General features: G+C 43.1%; 2 long non-coding RNA genes across 2 annotated transcripts in view; one reads left to right on the forward strand and one right to left on the reverse strand.

Moving 5' to 3' along the window:
- The window catches only part of LOC141575056 (uncharacterized), a 28,900-nt gene extending 16,281 nt beyond the window's left edge, over positions 1-12,619 (reverse strand). Inside the window, exons 1-3 of the long non-coding RNA XR_012502335.1 lie at positions 10,004-12,619; positions 2,435-2,587; positions 1,570-1,677 (exon numbers count right to left, since the gene is read on the reverse strand). This is a non-coding gene — a long non-coding RNA (uncharacterized LOC141575056). The remainder of the gene's footprint in view (positions 1-1,569; positions 1,678-2,434; positions 2,588-10,003) is intronic.
- Positions 12,620-13,189: 570 nt separating this feature from the next.
- LOC141575057 (uncharacterized) overlaps positions 13,190-23,392 on the forward strand; it is a 56,716-nt gene continuing 46,513 nt past the window's right edge. Inside the window, exon 1 of the long non-coding RNA XR_012502336.1 lies at positions 13,190-13,309. This is a non-coding gene — a long non-coding RNA (uncharacterized LOC141575057). The remainder of the gene's footprint in view (positions 13,310-23,392) is intronic.

Consider the following 23,392-nt stretch of genomic DNA (forward strand, 5'->3'; position numbering starts at 1 on the left):
AACAGAATAAACATGAAATCATAAAAGAGGACATCTAAATCATTAAAGGTGGGGGAGGAGAACAAGAAAATGTACAGGTTTCTCTCTCTCTCTCTCTCTCTCTCTCTCTCTCTTTTGTTCTTGGTAGGATGAGTTTGAGCTTATATTACTATCTGTTTAAAACAAACAGATATAGTAATGGGTTAATATATGTACAAAGTAGGGTAACCATAAGCCAAAAAGTTACAATAGAGTCACAAAACTAAGAAGACACCAAGATAATAAAAAGGAAAATTATCAAACCACAAAAAGAAAATGAAAGGAACAAAGAGGAAATACAAAATCAACTGCAAAACAAAGTTCAAAATATAATAAACACATATGTATCAATAATTATTATAAATGTCAATGGACTAAATGCTTTAATCAAAGGATATAGAGTGCAGAGTGGATAATAAAGCAAGTATCTACAATACACTGTATACAAGAGACCCACGTTAGGGAGAAGGACACACATAGATTGAAAGTGAGAGGATTGAAAAAGATATTCCACAAAAATGGAAATGACAAGAAAGCAGGAATATCAACAGTGATTTCAAATAAAATAGACTTTAAAACAAAGATTATAAAGAAAGATTAAGAAGGACATTTTATAATGATTAAAGGAGTCATAGATGAAGATATTACACTCATTAACATATATGAACCCAACATAGGAGCATCTAAATACATAACAGATATAAAGGGAAAATTTGATCTGAATACAGTCATGGTAGAAGACTTTAACTATCCATTAACATCACTGGACAGATCTTCCATACATAAAATTAATAAGACAACATAGAAATTAAATGATAAAATAGAACAATTTGTCTTGGTTAATATTTTCAGAACATTATATTTCCCTAAAATAGAATATACATTCTTCCCAAGCACACGTACCACATTTTCTAGGATAGATCATATACTTTGGCACAAAAGAAGCATTAACAATTTGAAGAAGATAGAAAATATTTGAAGCAACTTTTTCTGAACACAATACCATAAAAGTAGAAATTAACTACAGAAAAATAAAGGAGAAATAAATGACAGCATGGAGATTAAACAACATACTACTTTAAAAAAAAAATGGGTGGATGATGAAATCAAAGAAGAAATAAAAAAACACAGTGAGACAAATGATGATGAAAACACAACCACACAGAACCTATGGGATCCAGAAAAGGCAGTGCTTAGAGGGAAGTTTATAGCGAGAGAATCAGGTCTACTTCAAAAAAGAGGAAAAACTGCAATAAACAATCAAACTTACCACCTAAAAGAATTAGAAAAAGAAGAGCAAAAAATAACAAAAGTAAGCAGAAGGAAGGAAATAATAAAGATCAGGGAGGAAATAAATAAAATAGAGATATTAGAAACATTTGAAAAAATCAAGCCAAGAGATGGTTTCTTGAAAGAGTAAACACAATTGACAAAATTATGCTCTATGCTGGAAATTGACACAACAATGCAAACTGACTATAACTCAATAAAATAAAAATTAAAAAATAAATATATTAACAAAAGAAAAAAGAAAAGGTAGTTTCTACTCACCAGACTGGAGGAGGGGACTGCACCCCATGCGGGGTCACACCCCATGGGAAAGCCTGGGGTCAGGATCGGAGGAGCAGGGTGCTGTGGACAGGATCTGTCACAGGGTTTCTGCAGGAGGGGAGGGTGAGGCATGTGAGCAGGCTGAGGACTGGCCATTTGAGTAAGTTCATGGGCTCTGGGGTGGAGGTGCTCCCCCAAGTGTCTGGACTTGACTCTGGGTGAGTTGGGCAGGTGGACAGTGGCTCAGTGTGAGTCCAAGTCCAGTGGAGGGGGTAGTGTGTTAGATCTAGAAGGACTCCTTCTGGGGTGGGAGGGCCCACAAGGGAGGCAGGAGGCCAAGTCCAGGTGACTGAGAACAGGGTGTGTCCTGCATAGGCCTGCAGGGCAGACGAAAGCATCCAGTCTACAGAAGGTGGAAACACGGTCCATACAAGGGCTCAGCTCAGATGTCACCCCCTCAGAGGAGCCTTCCCTGCCTGCACAGTCTACAGGGACAGCCTCCTCCATGCACATCTCCCCAGCAGACAACTTCTCCATTTCCTGCATAGCATTCAGTACCCGGGCCCCTGCTCCACGCCCAGCCATGGTTCCACTGCCCTGAGGAAAAGCCCTCACAGGAGCCATCAAGCCCTGCAAGACCTGGGCCCCACCTCTCTGTCTCTTCTGCCACCACTGTCTCCACCTCGCCCTCTTCTCCTCCACTCCTGCACTCCTGACTTCCCCCAGCCCTGTGTGCTCTGCAGAGCACGTGTCCCTCCTAACATGCTGTGTGTGCTCACTGTGTCTCATCCACTGCATGCCTCCCACCCAGGTCAGTATCCAGTGCACAGTAGGGTTCAGTAAGTAGAGAATGAATGACTCTTACCATCACTGCTGGGAAAACTTTTGTCTGTGGCCTACTGTGATCACACACCCGTCACACATTCGCTGACGTCCTACTGTGTGTTGGGCGGGTTCCAGATACCGGGCACAGCAGGTAGTGAAGCAAGCAGGTCTCCATTCTCATGCAGCAGACAGCCTGGTGGGGGACACAGAGAAAATTAAGTAAAATATGCACAGTGTCCGGAGGTGATATGTTCCATGGAGAAAAATAACGTCAGGGAGGACATTTGAGCAGATTCCTGGAGGTGTTTAAGAAGCAGGCAGAGAGAGATCCTGGCTGAAACAGCAGCCAGCGCAAAGGCCCTGAGGCCACAGTGGGATGCGCGTGGAGGGTCTTAGTTATCCGTGTGAGTTCTTAGTCCTGCCGTGAGTATGTATGTTGCTTTTATTTGTAAACCTTGATTTCACCTTTACAGCAAATTAACCTGCATCATCAATCTGCATAATTTACCCAATTCTGTTTCAGGTGTTGTGGGCACAATGGCGGGCTAGTTACTTGGGTTGGTAAAGAATTACCAGCATCTGAGAAGGGTTTAGGAAAGTTTAATAGGGACACTGCTATAGGCAACATCAAGCCACACAGGCAAGAGTTGCCTACACGAGGGCCAAGGTTGAGTTTGTGGGGTCTGTTATTGGGGGGGTGCTGTTCACACAAGGAGGAGGGGGCTGCATGATCAATTCTTGCACAGGTACCTGGTTGGTTGTGAGATCTGACAGGGGCTTCTCTGAACAACAGGCTTTACCACTTTAATAAGGGCAGGATGTGAGGCCTCTCTTCCTAGGACAATGAGTTTTCATAGGGTAAACACACAGCAAGAGAAGATGTTTTATAGCTTGTGGAAATGCAGGTGTGCAAAGGGTCCTGCAGTGGGGAGTGGGAGGTAAGGTGCCACTGGGCTCTAGGCACACAGAGAGCCCAGGGGTGAGGGTGTATGACTCTAAAGAGTGCCAGCTGGCTTCACACCAGGGACTTTATGTGGAAACAGGAGACTCTAGGATGTCAGCACGTGTCTACTCAGTGAGCCCCCTAAGTCTAGATCTGTCAGGCACCATGTGAAATGAACATGAAGGTCCCCACCCTGAGGACCCCAATGAATGAACATCTTGACATCCTCAAGCCCCTTACCCTGCACCACCGCCCCACCTCATCTGGGTCTCAGGCTCTGACCCTGACATCAGTGGCACCTTTGTTCCCTATATCCAGCTCCTCTGGACGTCTCTGTGATGAGCTGTTCCATGTCAGTGAGCCCCAAACTGAGCTCTGCCATTACCCCATGAATGCTTCCTCCCTGTGAAGCCCCTTGTGAAGGAGCCACCACTAGCAGGATCCTTCAGGCCTGAGTCTCTGCCTTCCCCACCCCTCCGATTTCCCCCAGCCCATGATCCCCTCTGGAGGTCCCTATTATCCTCTCCCTCCCACTTCAGTCTTGGGCTGCACACCAAATCCCTCTTCACAATCTCCCACAAGACAGGTCCAGGTCCACTTGGGGACACTGAGGTGACACAGGTGGGTGTTGCTGGGAATGAAGAGCAGGATCCTGGAGCAGAGGAGAGGCAAGGGCTCCCAATCCACCAGAACACAGGCTAACTTGGGGGCAAGACACCCATAAAGGGTGAGGCAGGCGTCACACTGCAGCCCCGCCCTCTGCTCCCCCAGGGTGCCCTGTGTTTCCTGCTTTGGCCTGGGGGACTTCCCCCATCACTCTCTGTTAGAGGGGTGCCCATTCATTCATTCATACCCTCATTCACCATGTACATGGGTCCTGCTCAGTGCCAGGCCTCAGCTGGATGACAGCTCATCCTTGGGGACACAGCTCAGATCTCACCTCCTCCATGAAGCACTTCTGGATTCCCACACCTCCTGAAGTTCCTCTGGCCTCAGTTGGGACCACTAGGGCTGAGACCACACTCTGATTACCTCCCAAGTCTGTGATCTCTGTGAAAGCCCTGGGCTCAATGTGGAAAGAGACTCAGAAAAATGGGGCCAAAAGGGGCTAAGAAAAATGTTATTAGTTCTCTATTACAGAGAAGGGCACTGAGTAGAGAGAGGGCAGTGTCCAACCAAAGCCACAGAGGAGGGTCTCAGTGAGCCCTCCCATTGCCCTGTTACTAGTTCTCTGTTACAAATGAGGACACTGAGCCACAGAGAGGGAGCAGAGCCCTGCTATAGCCTTGGCCCCACAGCCTGTGTCCTTTATGACTAGCTCCATGCTGCCAGCAGGTGTATGGGCCTGGAATGGAGGTTGAAAGCAGCCTGACCCCCAGGACCCCTTCATACACAAAGTCAGTCTCAGGAAACACCCCTCAAGACCTACTCTACACCCCTGGGATTGGGACCTGATTGCTGTTCCTGGAAGCTGGCTGGGCTTCCCTGTGAATTGGCCCAGGAGATGCTTGGGACAGACACAGGGCCCCTGAGGCTCCCTGTCCCCAGATGAGCAGCTCTGGTCCCCTTGACTGTCCCTGGCAGAGGCCTGATGACATAAGGTGTTGGCCGGGTAGCCAGCTGTGGAGATGAGGAAATGGGAGCAACATGCAGGTACATGCAGAGGTTCAGGTATTCACTCAACAATCATTGATTCAGGCCTTGCAGTGTGGCTGGCCTGGGCCCAGGCCTGGGTGTCCAGTAGTGAATACAGTCAACCCCTTGAGACTTCTGGGAAAGCAGTGCTCAGAGAAACGGGCCCTCAGTGCCCCATCCTGCTCCCCTTGAACAATCACACTGAGATGAGGCTGCAGCCATGGGTCCCAGTGGAGGGTGAAGGGAGGAAGGAAACCCAGAGTGGGCACTGACCATGAGCCTGGACACTGGAACCAGATGACCTGGGCTCTGTAATCTGGGGTGGTCACCTCCCATGTTCTCTCTGTGCCTCAGTTACTTCTTCTGCAGAAATGTGTGATAATGCCTGTCCCTGCCCCACAGATTTTCATGAGTCAGTGATCTTCTCTTATGCGTGTAGGACAGTGCCTGGCTATGGGTCAGGATCCTGCTCACCTCACAATAGTCTGTCCCACTTTAAAGATGAGAAAGCCAAGGCTAAGGGGGTTATGAGACCAGCCTGGGCTAGCCCCCTTCTCATGCTCTGCTGTCCAGGTCTCCTGCTTTTACATCATCCCTCTGCCACCATATCCACCCAGCAAAGTAGGTGCTGAGAATCTGAGCAAATCAGAGTATGAAAGGAGGCACACCCTCTCCCCAACTTTGGCTCTTGGGGCGGTGGGCAGGATGGGGATATCGGGCTCCCCCAGACTGTCCAGGAGGCCCAGCATGTCCATCACCTCATTTCCACTCAACACGGAGTAGGTGTGTGTCCAAGGGCCAGAGGGCGATGGAGTAACCCAGGGTGGGTGGATGCTAGGTAGGTGTGGGAGGCACAGAGTGGCCCCTGGAAAACAGTGTCCAGGCAGCCAAGGTGTAGGGAATGAGGGTGCCCAGAAGGGGCAGAGGACAGAGTCCAGCCTGGACACCACCCCCTGCTGGACCCTGATCTGGGGTGAGAATTGGGACAAGCCAGGGCCCCGCTAGGACTCCTCATCCAGCAAAGAGGTGAGGAAAAGTTAAGGAGACAATGGAGGCTGACCCCACCATGCTCCTGTGTGAGGGCACTGCTTCCAGGATCCTGGAGGTTCCTTAGACCCTTGTGAAGTGGCTGCTGTTTCCAGCCCCATGTGGGCAGAAGAACTGAGGCAGGGAGGACAGAGTGACTCAGGACAGAGCTAGGATTCATCCAAGAGTGTGTGCTGGGCCTGTCACTGAGAGCAGCCTCTGGGCATAATGGACTCAGGAAGTGTCTTGTCCTCCCTCTTAAGGGTCCTGGCATCTTAGGCAGGAAAGATCCCAGTGCCCATGCCTGGGCCTCTCTGGGTGATGCTGACATGTGGGATCATGATGGTCCTGGGAAAGGAGAGAGAATGTAGGCTGGGCGTCAGGTCTGCATCAGACCCTAATGATGCCACTAATGTTGTGTGACCTGGAAACTCCCTGACCTCTCTGTGCCTGGCTTTCCAGCTCTGACTCAGAGGACTGCTGTGCTTGGCACACAGTTGGACCTCAATCAGAGGAAAAAGCCAGCCCTTCCCCAGGAACCTCTCCTCTTACATGCCCAAAGCTAAGCCCATGTGCCACACATCACCAGAGCTGATACTTGACAAACAGGGCAAGTGAAATCCAGCAACCCCTCCCTCCTGCCTGAGGCCCTTCCCTCCTCAGTGACAGTGGCTCAGAGCAGGTCTCTGCATCCCAGAAGTCTGAACTGAGCCTTGTGACCTGGAGGAGTCCCTGTTCCACACAACTTTGTTTCCAGGTCCTTCCAACAAGACACAAGAGCACCTGGTCAGTCTCTTAGCTGCAAGGTCCTCCCTTTGCAAATTCCCCCATCACATCCGGGCTAGAAGATGTGAGTTCCAGGGCACATGACCATCCAAATGATGACTTCAGGGAAACATCCCTGCCCACACTGCACTCTTCAGAGCCCACCTTCTAAAAGAAGGGGTAGTGACCCACGGTTGTGCACAGTTTTATCACAACACAGCTCTCACCCACCCACCATTGGAAACATGTGAGAAGCAGAGATTCCCAAGTGCCTGGACCCCTGTCATCCAGAAAGCAGAGGTTAGGGTAACAGACAGAAGGGGAGAAAGTACTTTCATACTATATATCTGATAAGGGGTTAACACCCAAAACATATAAATAACTTACAATTCAACAGCCAAAAAACAAGCAATCTGATTTAAAAAGTGGGCAGAGGAACTGAATAGACATTTTTCCAAAGAAGACACACAGATGTCTAACAGGTACATGAAAAGGTGCTCAACATCACTCACCATCAGGGAAATGCAAATCAAAACAACAATGAGATATCCCCTCCCACCTGGCAGGGTGGGTGTTATCAAAATACAAGAGATAACAAGTGATGGTGGTGGTGTGAAGAAAAGGGAAACTTCTGCAATGTTGGTGGGAATGTAAATTGGTGCCATCACTCTGGAAAAGAGTAAGAAGACTCCCCCAAAATTTAAAATTAGAACTTCCATATGATCCAGCAAGTCCACTGCTGGATATATCCAAAGGAAATGAAATCACTATGTCAATGAGACAACTGCACCCTCACGTTCACTGTATCATTATTTACAATAACCAAGATATGTAAACAACCTAAGTGTCCATCAACAGATGAATGGATACAGAAAACGTGACGCATATATATGTATATATAATGGAATCTTATTCAGACATTAAAAAAATGAAATCCTGCCATTTGTGGCAACTTGGATGGACCTTCAGGGTATTATGCTAAGTGAAAGAAATAAGACAGAGAAAGACAAATACCTATGATCTCATTTACATGCGGAATCTACAAAATAAACCGAAACCCATAGAAACAGAGATCAGGTTGGTGGTTGCCAGAGGTGAGTCAGGGGGTGATTGAAATTCGGGAAGATAATCAAAATGTACAAAATTCCAGTTAGAAGATAAACAAGTCCTGGGGACATAATGTACTGCAAGGTGACTGTAGTTAACAACACTGCGCTGTGCATTTGATAGTTGCTAAGAGAGTACCTCTTAAAATTTCTGATCACAAGGAAAATAGTGTGTGACTATGGGTGATGACAGACGTCAAGTAAACTTAATGCAGTGATCATTTCACAATATGCACATGTAACAAGTCATTATGCTGCACACCTAAAGCCAACAAAGTTATGTGACAATTGTATCTCAGGAATAATTATCCCAGGAAGCGGGGGTGCGAGCCTGGATTACCTACTGCAGGAGCTGCCTTTGCCCTCCAACAGCAGAGGGTGGTAGTTGTGACAGGGACTGTAGGTCCCTGAAAGCCTAGAATGTTTACTGTCTGGACCTTCACAGGGAGAGTGTGCAGACCCTGCCCTGGAAGACGGTGGTCATGGCAGCAACAACGGCCTGCCTGTGTGCAGGCTCAGCCCAGACAGCTCCTGTGCTCTGCTGTCACCGCATTTACTTCCCTCCACACCCTCAGAGGGAGAGGCTTCAATGTTCCGATTTTACACATGAGAAAACTGAGGCTCATTTGCTTTGAATTATTGACCAAGTGGTGGGGGAAGCTTTGAACCCCAGTGTTCTGATTTCAAAGCCACATCTCAGTCCTGATTTTTAGAAGGTGGAGGTCCAGGCACTGGGGACCCTCCACCTTCCTCACTTGTAGTCTTACTCCAGGGCTGCCATCCCCGAGGCGTCTGGGTGAACACATTTAATCCGCTTACTCTGCACCAGCTGAGCCCTTGGCTGCCAGTCTGTTGTTGCTGCCTGACACCAGCTGAGTTTTACAAGTGAACCATCACCCCCTGCCAGCCCACCTGCCCTGCTATGTGGCGCAGACCCCTCCTAGCCTGGTCATTCTAAACCCTTAGCTCACACATTTGCACAACTGCATCGAAAGGGCCCTACTCCCTGTGTGGAGGTATCGACAAGGGGAAGGGAGGGGAGTTTTGGGTGGCCCCTTACTCTGAAGGTGACACATGACAGGACATGTTCATGTCCATAATGGCACTCAATTTGAAGCTAAGAACATGGTCACAGCGAGGGGTAAAAGCTGAGAGGCTACAAGGCTGCTGAGAAAGGGGCTTGACTATTGAATTGTAAATGTGTAATTTAATTTAAAAATTAGCCCCCTGGGTGATAAGAATTTGCCCCTAAGGCCAAAATTGGCCACCTGACCCCTGGGAACCCCTCAATTCCAGGATGTAATCATCTGAGCATGGAGGGGGCTTACATTGGGGTGCTGTCCTCTTAGTCATGGTGCACCTGCCCACGTATGCACCCATGAACTGCAGTTCTCACACATCAAGGCACATCTCATGCCCTGCCAAGGAGGTCCAGGTCATAAGGAAGGGATGACAGACTGTGAGGTCACACGTGTGCCCCTGCAGGGGTGAATGTTGTATAGGGAAGAGCCACCCCCCACTCTCACCTCCAGGAGGGGTGCTGGAGGGAGGACTCCTGAGCCCCTAGGCTTAGCAAGCATCCTGGCTGAGGGTGGGGAGGCTGGCCACTCTGAAGTCATAAGTCAGATGGTAGATTGGGGTCCCACCCCCACAGCTCACCAGTGAGACCGTCTAGTCTGTTTTCTCTGTAAACTGGAACCCAGTCACCCTCACCGTCAGAAGTGGGGGCAGCCTGTGTAAATTACAACACAAAGCCCTGGGCTGTTTCAGGTGCCCGGGGGTGTCCAGCCCCCCTAGGCCGGGCAGGTGGGAGAGGAGATGTATGAGTTAGCAGGTGTGAGAGCAGAGTTGAGGCTTGGCTGAGTGCATGCACTCTAATATCCAGGAACTGCGATCTACAACTAGCAAATCTGTTCACTGAGGCCATGTGTACTCTCCCTTGTCATTTACAATCCCCTGTTTGAACAGAGGCCTCTGGAGTCTATTAGCCACATTGTTGCCTGTCACCACACTGTTTGAGTTCCAGGGTCACCATTTAGCCAGCTTGAAGGAATAGTCAAACTTTTTCTTAAAACCAGTGACAGAAAACCAAAGTGGCTTAAAGAAGCAAACAGGGCAGGAGAGAATGACTTACCTAACTGAGACATCCAAAGGGAGATAGCTTCAGGCAGGGCTGTACCTGGTGCTCAGTGACATCAGCAGAAGTCATCCTTCCCCACCTCTTGGCTCTGCCACTGGTGTCATCTTCACATGGCTCTGCCTTTATGAGAGCAAGATAGTCACCAACTGCCACAGGCTGACATCATCACCCCTCAACTCCCAACTGAAATAGAACTTCTCTGCTCCCAGGATTCCAGTAAGTAGGCCTGACCTCCGTGGAGCCTGATAGGGCTGGTGCCCAGCCCTGAGCCAATCACCGTGGCCAGGGAGGATGGAAAATGCTGATTGGCCAGATCAAGGCCATGTGACCATCCTCTCCAGGAAACCTGTGAGCTGTTCACCTGTTTTCAGGTTGGGAGAGTGTGATGTCTCCCAGAGGATCCTGCTACTAGTACAACCTGCAGGTGGCACAATGAGCTGAAATGAGCCTGTCTGCTTGGTGACAAGTGACAGGTCACTTAGTGGTTCCCTGCTCAAGGGAGGGAGGCATGTCCAAACAGTATTGGGGCTTCAGAGCCAGAATGTAGTAGAAAAGCCTCCCAGTCTCCCAAAAGGTGGGAAAGTGAGCAGTGACACTGGAAAGGCACTCCTCTCTGTGGCCCTTGGCTTTCTCCTTGTTACAGTGGAGAGTGCAGTGTTGCCCCTGACAGCCCACTTCCCTGCTGGGAGGCCTTTGCAACAGGTGGAGTGTGCTTGGAAAAGCCCACTTATTCTGAGGAACTGTTATTGCTCCTGGTGGCATTATTATTTTCATGTCACTTGTGAGGTGGGCCCTGAGGGGTCCCTGATCTGGGGGCACAGACACCCACAGAAACTTGGCCCAGTATTGCTGTTCATTCAACAATGACTTACCGAGCACCTACTGTGTGTCAGATTCCCAGGATAGAGCAGTGGTGTTGACAGCACAAGCCCCTGCCTCACCTCATGTCTGCATCCCAGGTGGGGTCACCAGAATGGGAGTTCAGGAAGCAGAGGACGTGGCCGAAGCCTTGTGGGAACCCCTGGGTTTTTCTCTGTGCTGAGGGCACTAGCAGCACACCGATTGTGGGACTCAGTACCCGCAGGACCTAGCATTGATGGGTAAAGGAGAGAGGCATTTCTACAAGCCCATCCTCACTAACCCCAGGCTCCAGAGGGCAGCTCCACTCTGCTCAACCCCAGGGGGCATCTTCCACCATCCTGATCACCCTCTGGTATTACTCCCCGCTCAGATACACTTTTCCCTGTGGCAGCTACACTCAGAATATGTGTTTGTTTCTCTCCCATGTGGTTAAGTGGACTTCAGACACATGATAGTGATGGAGTGGCTAAGCCTCTGGGCAGATTGCTGGGTGACCCGCGGAAATTGCTGCACATGGTGAGCTCCCTTCTGCCAACCAATGGGCAAGGCCCCACCACTTCTGTCTGTTCTACCTCACTTAATCTGCACAGACACACTGTGCAGGACATCCTGTTATCCCCCATCTCTGATGACCTTGGGTGGACAAAGCTTGGGTTTGAGAAAGTTGCCCAGGTCACATTGTTGACAAGTGGGGAGCTGGGGATTTGCACCCTGGTCCCAGGATTCTGGATCATGGAAAGGCCTGGGTGGGGCAGCTTATTGCCAAGGGAAGTCCTGCCCAAGCCTCTCCCATGAGAGCCCACCCAACAGCACATCTAGCAGAGTCAGCATTTCCTGGACCAGATGGACAGAACCTCAAAACTTCTTTGCAGATTGTTTCCATGTTCTTTTGCAAACACAGAAAGGCCACAGGCCAGGGAAGGATAAGGCCAAGAGTGTTTTCATTGGGGAGAGTGAAGGACAAGTGTGAAGACACACAGCACTCCCAGCAGCCTTCTCGGCAGAGCCTGCCACTGGGTGAGCAGCTACCATGACTACCTATCATAACACTGTGAGGTTCATGCCTGTACAACCCTGCCTGTGAGAAGAGCAAAGTGAAGCTCAGAGAGGTGTGGGGACACTCCAAAGACAAACAGATAAGGTGGGATCATCACCACCATGCTGTGCTGGGACAGGCAGTCACCTGTCACACTGCTCATGCATGGCCTGCTGGGAGTAGTGAAGGCCTGATAGGAGCACAGGAACACTGTGGTGAAGGTGATGTTTCTACCTGGGACAGCTGGTACCGGGGGCTCTAGCTGATTCTTCATTGTGCCTGCTTTGAGTGTCAGAATGTTGCAGCCTCATGTAGGGGAAGGGCTGTCTCCTTTCCACACCGGTGCACAAGGAAGAGCATGCACACACTGGAATCACCATAGACCACCGGCAGGATCAGGATCTGGAGCTCAGAGCAGAAACTGCCAACACCAGGAACTGGTGCAAGAGGAGGACCTGAGTGCCCCCTGAAACATTTCTAATTTTAAAAACACACTTAATTAGGGGGAAGTGATAAACAGTTGATCCCTTCAAAATATTCTGTTTTCCAAGGAACAATAGCACCTCAGCATTATAAGAGGATTAACTCAGTCGTCAATAACCATCACTATAGGTATGAGAAAACAGTGTTAGGAGTTACAGAAGGGTCTCAAGATCATGCAGGTCAGAACTGAGAACCGTCCAAAGCATGTGCTGCATGATAGCCTCTCTAAGCTACCTGAGGCTTGGTCTGCTCCTGACACAGGGCAGATGGTTCTGAGAAAACTACACTCCTCAGGGGACCCCAGGGAGTTGACAGAGTTGAGTTTGGGTTCCTGATCATCTTCTAAGTCTGGAATTTTGAGATTCTTCTGCACCTGTCCTTCCTCCAGAACAGAATCTGATTCAGGCGGGATTCCAAAGACTGAGGCATGTGCCAGGCAAGAGAGCAGGCGTGGCTGGATGAGCGCATCGCCAGTGCCACCAACAAATAGGCCAGGGCACTGAGATTTCCAGTGATTTAGCATCCTGGCTGGGAGGGGTCATGTGTTCTACAGTGAGTTCTGAGTATACTGCACCGACCTCGAGGACCTGCAGGGGGCGCGCGAAGCCAGCGTGTCTTAGGTGGCGGTGCGCATGCGCAGTCCGCGTCAGCAGCCAGCATCTTCCCTGGGGGCGGAGCTTGTTTTCCTCAGCACTGAGCGGGCGGCGCCATGGAGGCCCCAGGACAGCGCTGCCTGCGTGTCCGCGGGAGGAGGACGCTCCCCGCCCGCTGTCTGAAGTTACTCCGGTTTCCCACTGCCTGCGCCCGCTTCCTGCCGGGGTGTGTGTGGACCTGACCGAGCTAGGGCCCCGGCCGGCTGGGCAGGAGGGGACGGGTGTGCTGGCGGGCCCGCTTCGACTATTCTCGCCCGCCGGGAGCGGGTGAGTGTCCTCGTCCCTGGTCCTCACTGCCCGGGTCCCCGCTCCCCCGTGTGATCGGGGGTGTGTACACCGCGGGTCAGGAGCGGGGACGCAGGTGTAATGGGAAAGGGGCTGAGAAAGTACTGAAAGAGTTAAAGAGAAGTGTGTAAATCACATTATGTTAATTTTTATATTTTAAGTGTGTCAAAGTCAGAGTTTATCATGCTTTTACTTTCTTGTCTTTAAAGGCATGCAATCATTTATTTTATACTTAAAATATGCTTCTCAGCTTGTCTCGTTTTCAAGTCAAAATACTGCCATGGTTGACATTTTCTCATAATATAGTGACAATCTTCAACATGTGTGAATATAAACTCATCGAAAAAATCTTGCACCATTCCATGGTGAGTAGTCCTGTTAAAAATAATATCCGGGCCATTACTAAATTATTACAAAAATATAAATTTTTTGAATCACTTTTAGAAGTTCCACACACAGTGGTATTTTTAAAACACCAACCACTGCATAGTGCTTAAGACCATTTAAGATGAAATATATTCAAACCTAAAACTTTAGAATACTCAAAAGGCAGGATAATGGCTGTTTTTTCATTGCAAATACATTTTTTCTTCGTAAGTGCAAAATACGAAGGTATTCAGCTAAATTTTGTATATCTTTATTCAAAAGGTGAAATTAGAATATAATCTCATTTTTTATTTTAAGGCTATATTTCCCATAAAAATTGGTATTTTTATCTGTAGGATCTTAATTGTCCATTCATTTGTTTTTTCTTTTGGTTTATTTTCTTTAACAGAGAGTGCATTTTTGTGTCTTGTTAAGAGTTTTTAATTCTCCTAACTTATTCCAAGAGACTTTCTCACTCTGATAGTAAATAAGGGGAGAGCCCTTATAGTAACTGTGCATCTTTTCATGTAGTCAGGATTTTTTTTTTTTTTGGATGACTTTTTTTTTACAACTTCCACTTGGTTCACAATATTCCTATTATGACAACTCAATAAAAAATTGTAATCTATTTACACCAAGATACTTATGTCAGCACAGTGCTTTTGCTGATATGATTTTACATTAGATTATAATATTTTATTTGATTTACATATATACTAATACATATTTTACATATGTACACACATATATGAATATCTCCTAAATGCCATTAATTTGCATGGGGTGGTAGCTGGTAACATGTGATCTTTCTGACCATTGGTTATTCTTATGTGTGTCTAACGTACTTCTTAGAACAGATACTAGAACATCACACCTCTCATTATACAATATTTTAAAGGTTATCTTTTATTTTAATTATTTTTAAACATTTTTTATTGAGGAATAGTCATTTTACAATGTTATGACAAATTCCAGTGTAGAGCACAATTTTTCAGTTATACATGAACGTACATACATTCATTGTCACTTTTTTTTTTTTTTGCTGTGAGTTACCACAAGATCTTGCATATATTTAAGTTTCCACACATGAGTGATCTCATATGGTATTCCTCTTTCTCTTTCTGTTCTGCTCCACCTAGAATAACATTCTCCAGGTGCATCCATGTCTCTGCAAATGGCGTTATGTTGTCAGTTTTTGTGGCTGAATAGTATCCCATCATATAAATATCCCACATCTTTATCCAGTCATCTGTTGATGGACATTTTAGACTGTTTCCATGTCTTAGCTGTTGTAAATAGTGTAGAGAAATCAGCTGAAAACCTTATGGGTGTTCCCTTGTAACTCACTCTTTGTTTTTCTCTCGCTTCCTTTAGGATCATTTCTTTATCCTTGACTCTGGCTATCTTGATTAGGATATGCCTTGGTGTGGGTATGTTTGGGTTCTTCCTGTTTGGGAACTTCTGAGCCTCCTGTGCTTGGATATGATTCCTTCTTTAGGTCTGGGAAGTTTTCAGTCATGAGTCCTTCCCATACCTTTTCAATCCCCTTTGTTCTTTTTCCCCTTCTGGAAATCCTATTATGCATAGATTGGCACACTTTATATTACACCATAGGTCCCGTATATTGTTTTCATTGTTTTTTATTTGTTTTTCTCTCAGCTGTTCTGATTGGGTGCTTCCTGTTGTCCTGTCTTCTAGATCACATATTTGTTCTTCTGTATTTTCTAGTCTGCTTTGCACAGCCTTTAGGTCAGCTCTCATCTCAGACAATGAGTTTACTAATTCTACTTGGTTCTTCTTTATAGTTTCTATTTCATTTTTGACATATTTTATATCCCTAAACACTATTTTTTTTAGTTCCTTCAGTACTTTGATCACTCTTTTTTTGAAACCTTGATCTAGTAGGCCATCAATGTCTTTTTCCTTGATAATGCTTTCAGGGGATTTCTCTTGATCTTTTAATTGGGAGTGGTTTCTCTGCTTCTTCACATTGCTCATATCTCTCTGGCACCGTGGCTTAAGGAGTATCAGTTACCTACTTAACCTGGAGATGGTGTGCCCTTAATGATTTGATCGAGAGGTCTTTGTGTCTTCGCCCTGCTTCGCGAACTCAGCTTGCTGTTTCATAGGCCTTCTGTTGGCGCCCTCATCTGTGCTGCTCTCAGTGGCTGTTGGCTAGCAGATTGTGTCCCCTCCTAACACTAGGTCAGGAGCTGAGCTCTTACCCGGTGGGCGGGCAGGTCACTCCCCCTCCTGATGCCACAGTCAGATGCTGTGATCAGGGGGAGGCAGGTGGGCAGATCACACCCCGTCCCAGCACCGTGTTCAGGTGCTGTGTTCCTGCCAGGAAGGTGGGTGGCTGCCCACCTGCCCTCTCCTCGTGCTGGTCACTCTGCTGCTCTGTGCAGCTGCCTGCTCTGCCTCGGGTAGGCGGTCTGTAGGTGGGCTCGGGGAAGACTGCGGAACAGCCCCAACTATGCTCTGTGCCAAATCTGAGCTCCTTGTTTCTCTTGGCAGCACAAGTTCTCTGAGGTGTCAGGGTAGAAAGATCATCTCTGCCTCGGGCTATAAACAAGTCTCAGTCCTGCCTAGGAGGTTGTGGAGCCCCCACGTGCAGATTCAGGCCTCAGCCCCGCCCCCGCCCAGGCACTATGCACAGGAGGAGATGGTAGCTGTGGCTGAGCCCTGCCTCTCTTCTTGCGAGATGTGCCAGTAATGGCACAGGTCTGAGGAGACAAAGACTACAGCACCCCTCCCCCCAGGGCACATGCCTGTTTACAGTTTTGTTTACCTTCTGAGTTAAAATTTACCTGACAATGAAATGTATAAATTAGGCTTTTGAGGTTCATCCTTGTATCAGTAGTTGATTCTTTTTTATTGTTGAGTAGTATTTCATTGTTTGAATATACTATCATTTGTTTTATCCATTCTCCTACTGATAAATACTTGGGCTTTGGATATCTTTTTTTGCAAGCAAACTTTTTTTTAAAAAATGCAAATATACTATACATGCTTAAATGTGAACACATCTTAAATATACAGCTCAGTGATTTTTCACAAAGTAAACACATCTATGTAACCTTCATCCAGTCAAGAAACAGGACATTGCTGTTCCACTTTGGGTTTCTTCCCAGTTACTACGGCACCCCTTTGATGGACTCACCATCCTAAATTCAGCCACCATGGATTGGTTTTTTTGCTTTTGAAATTTTTGGTCCCGTACTTTCCACTCAACATTATGTAAGATTCATCCACTAGTGTTTTCTGTAAACTAGTATATTTTTTTATTGCTTTAAAGTATACAACTTGTATGCATGTGCCACCACTTATGGTTATGTATTTATTGTTGACAAGTGTTTGGGTCATTTTCTATTTGGGGGTATAACAAATAGTGATTATGAGAATTTTCTGGATGTCCTTTGGTGCTCAGATGTAGAAGTTTCTGAAGGGTACACACATGGGTTACCCTTGGTAATAGGGTGTGGGTGTGTGTGTATGTGTATGTGTGTGTGTGTACATATATACACACACACACACACATATATAACTTTCATTCAAAAAGCCTATTTCCAAAGTATATGTAAGAATCTATATTCCCCCTGGCCATGTGTAAGAGTCCCCATTGCTTGTTGCCCTCACCAATGCTTCATATCACTTAACAACTAACTATTGTAGTGGATGTCTAATGGTGTTCCAAGTGTGGTTTTAGTATGTATTTCCATTATTACTAAAGAGATCAGCCCCTTTTCATAGCTTATGTGGATTTTTTTGTGTGTTTGTGAAGCACCTGTTCAATTATTTTCCATATTTTAATATTGAGGTTCTGCCTTTTTCTCCACTGGTTTTTGTTCTTTATATGCCCTAGATACAAGTCTTTTGTTGGATATAGGTATAGTAAATATATTTTCCCACCGTGTGGCTTAGCTTTTCACTTTCTTAATGGTATCTCTTGATAAAAATAATTCTTAATTTTACTGAAGTCCAACTTAAAACTCTTCTTTTATGTTTCATGCTTTGTCTGGTTTAAGAAATCTTTGCCACTTCAAAGTCATTAAAATATCTCCTTCACTATTTTCTAGATGCTTTATTTTGGTGGGGGATTAGGTTATTTATTTTTATGGAGGTACTGGGAGTTGAACCCAAGACCTTATGCATGCTAAGCACACATTCCACCTGAGCTTTACCCTCCCCCAGATGCTTTGCTTTATGTTTCAAATATATTAGATTTATAATCTATCTAAAGTTACTGTTCATGTATGGTACAGGGTTTAATTCAATGCTGTTCCATTGGTCTATATGTCTAACTTTAGGTAGTTATCACATAGACTTAATATTGTTTTATAAGTCCTTTAACATTGTTCTTTAATATCATCTTGGCTATTGTTGGCCCTTCACGCTTCTCTATGTATTTAGAATCAGCTCGTCAAGTTCTACAAAAAAACAGTAACAACAATTAACTGTTGGGGATTTTGATGTGCACATATAAAACTTTGAATCAGTTGAAGGGGAACTGACATCTTTAAAATGCTGAGCCCTCCAATCCATAAAGTTGGATTACCTCCCCTATATTTATTTTTATCACTGCTGTAACAAATTATCACAAATTTTGCAGCTTAAAGCAACACAAGCTTATTATTTTATGGTTCTGTAGGTCAAGTCAGGAACAGGTATCATTTGGCTAAAAATCAAGATGTCAGCAGGGCTGTATGCCCTTCTGTAGGTCAAAGGAAGAATATATTTCCTTGTCTTTTCCAGCTTCTAGAGTTCACCCACATTTCTTTACCCATGGCCCTTCCTCTATCTTCAAAGCTAACAGCTTTACAGCTTTCTAATCCTTCTTCCAAAGTCATATCTTTCTGACCACAGCTGGGAAAGATTTTCAATTTTTAAGGACTCCTGTTGTTAGACTAGGCCCATGTAGATAATCCAGGCTAATCTCCCTGTCTCAGAGTCCTTAACCTGATACATCTGCAAAATCCCCTTTGCCATGTAAAATAACATATTCACAGATTTCAGGATTAGAGCATGGATATAGGTAGGGGTCAGTGTGGTGCACTATTCTGTTTATCAAACTGTTTAACATTTGACGCTTTCTGACAAACGTACAAGATAGAAGATCCTGATCATGTTTAGAGTGCTTCCTCTGCAAAATATTGGGCACTGAGTTTATTTGAAAGGACTGAAAACAATATTACCACAGGAATGGTTTCCTAATTCTACTGACATTTACTTACTTTATACTTAAATACCCAAAATGGTCAGCCAGGAATGGGATCTTGGCAAATAAAATAAAAGTATAATTCAAGCTTTTATCACTGAATTTACTAGCTAATTCTATTTTAGAAACAGACAGAAAATAAAACAATTTAGAGTAAGTCTGATTACTTATATATTAAGTGAAAATTAAGTTTTAAAAGCATGTCTGAATATGGGATAAAGTAAGCATCATAAAATGTAATGTTAATATTTAGTACCTGCAAATCTCAAACTCCCAATTTATAAACAAGTTCATACTGTATAGCACAAGGAACTATATCCAATACTGTTTTGTAGTAACTTATGGTGAAAAAGAGTATGAAAATTAATATATGTATGTTCATGTATGACTGAAGCATTGTGCTGTACACCAGAAATTGACACATTGTAAACTGACTACATATATATATATTTGAAAGGGCTGAAAGGACTATATATACCAAGAAAAAAAATTAGATTGATAACCAACAAAAAAATCTGTCAGTAATATAATGCTAGAAACACAGACACAAAAGAAAATCTCAGGCATACATCTGTTTACAGAGTCCTAGAAAAAATAGTGCCTATGCAAGCCTATGAATAACATGAGAAAATAGGAAAGGCAATATAAAAGTTCAAAATGCTTTGCTATGTAAGAGCTGCAAGGTGACTCAGACACAAACTTAAGTGGTCAAAATGTTTATATAATTAATGATAACTTAAAGTAATTGAGGACATCATTTTAAATGAGATAAAAATAGCTGCTTAATTTCCATATTACTAAGCAAGTCATTTCTGTTTATAGTAGTTTTATATTATTTTTATATGTATTTATATTTTATAAAGACATCAACTTAGATCCTGGCTGATAACTGACAGTGGAGCAACTGATTGATTTAAATAGGTATCATAGACTTATCAGATTTCATATGCTTTAAATATACATTAATTATTAGCTGTCAGGAAGAGTTCAATTTTCATTTATTCTAACACAGCTGTGTCACAGGCAGGTTACTCTGTATTTACAATGGAGAATCATGATAGATATAAAGATATCAAGCCTTATTGAACTTCATAGGGGTGCTTTTATAAGAAAAGGAGAATAAAATAAGAAAAATCTAAAATACTACTTTTTTATAGTGTTCTAACAGTTTCATCTTATTTTTATTTTTTTACTGAGTTATAGTCCGTTTACAATGTTGTGTCAATTTCTGGTGTACAGCACAATTTTTCAGTACTTTATGAATATACGTATATTTGTTTTCATATTTTTCCCCATGAGCTACTACAAAATTTTGAATATATTTCCCTGTGCTATACAGTATAAACTTGTTTATCTATTCTATATATACCTGTCAGTATTTACAAATCTTGAACTTCCAGTCTGTCCCTACTCACACCCTGTAAAATACTATTAAATCAACATATATTTATGAAGAACTATGAAAAAATGGGAAACTATAAGTTGTTTCTTTAAATTGGAGCAAAGAGAACTACTTTAACTGGAAAATAGTTAAAATCTGGCAAGTTTTATGATTTCATGTTCACCTCTGACAGCTTTTTTTCCTCCTTTCTCCTTCAATCTTTTTTGGACCTTCTAAAGAATTAAATTAAAAAAAAGAAAAAAAAAAAGAAAGAAAGAAAGAATAAAAGAAAATTAAGAAACAGATTTGCATCTAAAATAACCTCCTAACTGTAAAGATTGTATACTTTGTGAAAAATTTACAGCTGCCGACTTATGATCTATGTCTCTGTCCACACTGCCTTACTTGTTAGGAAGGGTCTTAAAAAAAAAAAAAGTAAAGAAAAATAGCAAATTATAATGGCTTTTACATTTTAAATTCTTTTCTATGTGTCTACAATCTGCTCTATCATGAGTTATTAAGATAAACATTATCAGCTATACTCTACTTTCCTATCATGCACATTGTGACTCTGAGAAGCATGCACGCTCTAACTTACCATCTGCAGGTGGTGTACAGGTTAATGCAGTTCTTTTGACAATATATGGTTTTGTAGTCTAGTTGTCTAACTACTACATAATGGAAAAGATGTAGAACTACTGGTACCACTGCCCTCGGTCTCTGTCATTTACCTTAAACATACCTGGAAAAGTAGATTCAAAAACTCATTGGCAAGAACATTTTTCACACTCCAGATATGATATTCCTCTAGAGTTAAGATGGCCATTCTGAAAGAGAAACAATATTTAAGAATATCTTAAATCTTCATCTTCTTATATTATTTGAATAAAATCTGTTTTATTAAACTTGCAATGGTCATTTGTCTGAAAGAATACTAATGATTTAATGTAGATGCTATGTGTTCATCTGAAAGTAGGCCAGCAAGAATAAGTTCAAAAGTAACCAAACTCTGAAGTAGTCAGTCACAACGTGGGCAATTTATCACCAAAAATCTTCTTCCTCCAGTAAGACCTGGGAAATAACTCACAGTATCTTCTGGTTCAAGGTGAAGTTTACTAACAGAACCCACAAAAGGTTCTGGTTAGAGAAAAAGGACTATTTACTAACTTTGAAAGCATCTTTCCAAACTCTATGGATTATGCCCTTTGACCCTAACAATTTTCTAAGATCTTCTTTAAAACATCTGGCAATATTATTAGACTTCTTAAGAGATTTAAAAGAACTAAATATATATAATAAATGAGTATCTATATTAACATTTCCTCAAAATAAAATTTAACATTACTTTCACAAGTTGAATAAAGCAGTATTTTTTTTTTTTGGTGTCAAAGTGTACCAAAAATTACATTTATATACAGTAGACAATATTTCTTGGCAGGCAAAAATATAACCAAATGCTTCTTACTTCATGTTTTGAACAATCACCTTAACAATCCTAGATGAATAATAATGTTCTTAGCTTTTATTACTTAATTATATTTTTATTATCTAATGATTTATTATTTAATGATATTTAATATTTATTATTAATGATATTCATGTATTCAATCAATATATAATACCATTTATTATAAGAAAAGATTTTAAAGCACTATGATGGTAATTATTGGCTTTCATGATGCAACTTCCATAAAAGTATATTAATACCAATGTAATGGTACAAAATAATGGGTAATATTGTCACAGTCTAGTCACCAGTGAATATAGGTAATAGGTTTGTTTGAAAGATCCAAATTCTATTCTAAATTTTTACCATTTCATTATTATGGTTACACGGAGATGGAGCAGCTAAATGATCTTTTTTTTTAATGTTCAAAAGTACAGCCATAAGAAGAAACACGGTCTTACATAAAAATAGACAGCGATGATAACTTCCATACTTATCAAACACCCAGAAAAAAGGCAATGGAAATTGTATCTCTACATAAGGTATTTCCTAACAGAAACTTTCCTATGTTTCTGTATTCATATATACCAAACAGAATGGCTACCTTAGTTTTGGGCAGAAAAGTAAATGAAGACAGTTATCTGAATTGCCAAACAAAGATCAAGCCCAGAAAAATTCATTTCTATTATTTATTTCTGTTGAGTGTCAGTTAATAAGACTATGATGATTTCTTCTGGATTTGTGATTGAAAAAAAAAGTTACTTATTTTTCTAAGCCTGTATAAGACCACTATGGTCTACATCCTACCATCTGCTACTTGGTACATGTCAACATTTGAATAGAAAGGGTCAAATTAACTCATATGTGTCTCACATATATGGATTATCTTCAGTTTCACAGGGATACATAGACATTAAGGCAAACCTATTATAATATCTTTAATAAATGTTGTGAAACTAAAAAAAAATTCAAGGCTTTATTCTTAGTAAAGTACATGTTTGTTTCTGCTATTATACACTTATTCTGGCTGCTATTGAAAAACTTAGAACAGACCCTCACCAATATTATTGAAAAAAAAAATTTAAAACTATATACACCACCCAGATTGAGATAAAAAATAATTCCCATCATCCCAGATATCCTATGGTCCTTCCCAGTTAAATCACCCATCTCCAAAATCACTATTGTAACATTTATTAACATGAGTTGTCTCTGTTCTAGAACTTCATATAAATTGAATTGTACAATGTGTTCTTTTATTCTATGGCTTCTTTTGCTCAATATAAGCTTTGTCTTACCATAATGTAATAAAATGGGAGAAGTAAAGATTATAAACTACAGATGGCAAGGGCTGTCTCTACTTAATTTTTATAAAATGCCTAGCTTATAAAATATAATGTTTTTATGTAAATAACACTTAATGGAGTTGTTTAAAGGTGGAATGGGATTTCCTTAGGGACAACTTGGAGGAATTGTAACCACAGGTCCAAATAAGCTTTTAGCAGGGATGATGTAGAAGAGATTCAAGTATGTACATGTAAGGTATGTATAACAATTCAGAATATAATGTATTTTTAGAAAAGAATAAATTAGTCTCTGCTAGACTCACCTTTGTGGTGTCATGTGCATTCTATGTATCTTCTACAATGTTGG

Source organism: Camelus bactrianus, chromosome 25 (assembly GCF_048773025.1).
Source record: "Camelus bactrianus isolate YW-2024 breed Bactrian camel chromosome 25, ASM4877302v1, whole genome shotgun sequence".
NCBI lineage: Eukaryota > Metazoa > Chordata > Mammalia > Artiodactyla > Camelidae > Camelus > Camelus bactrianus.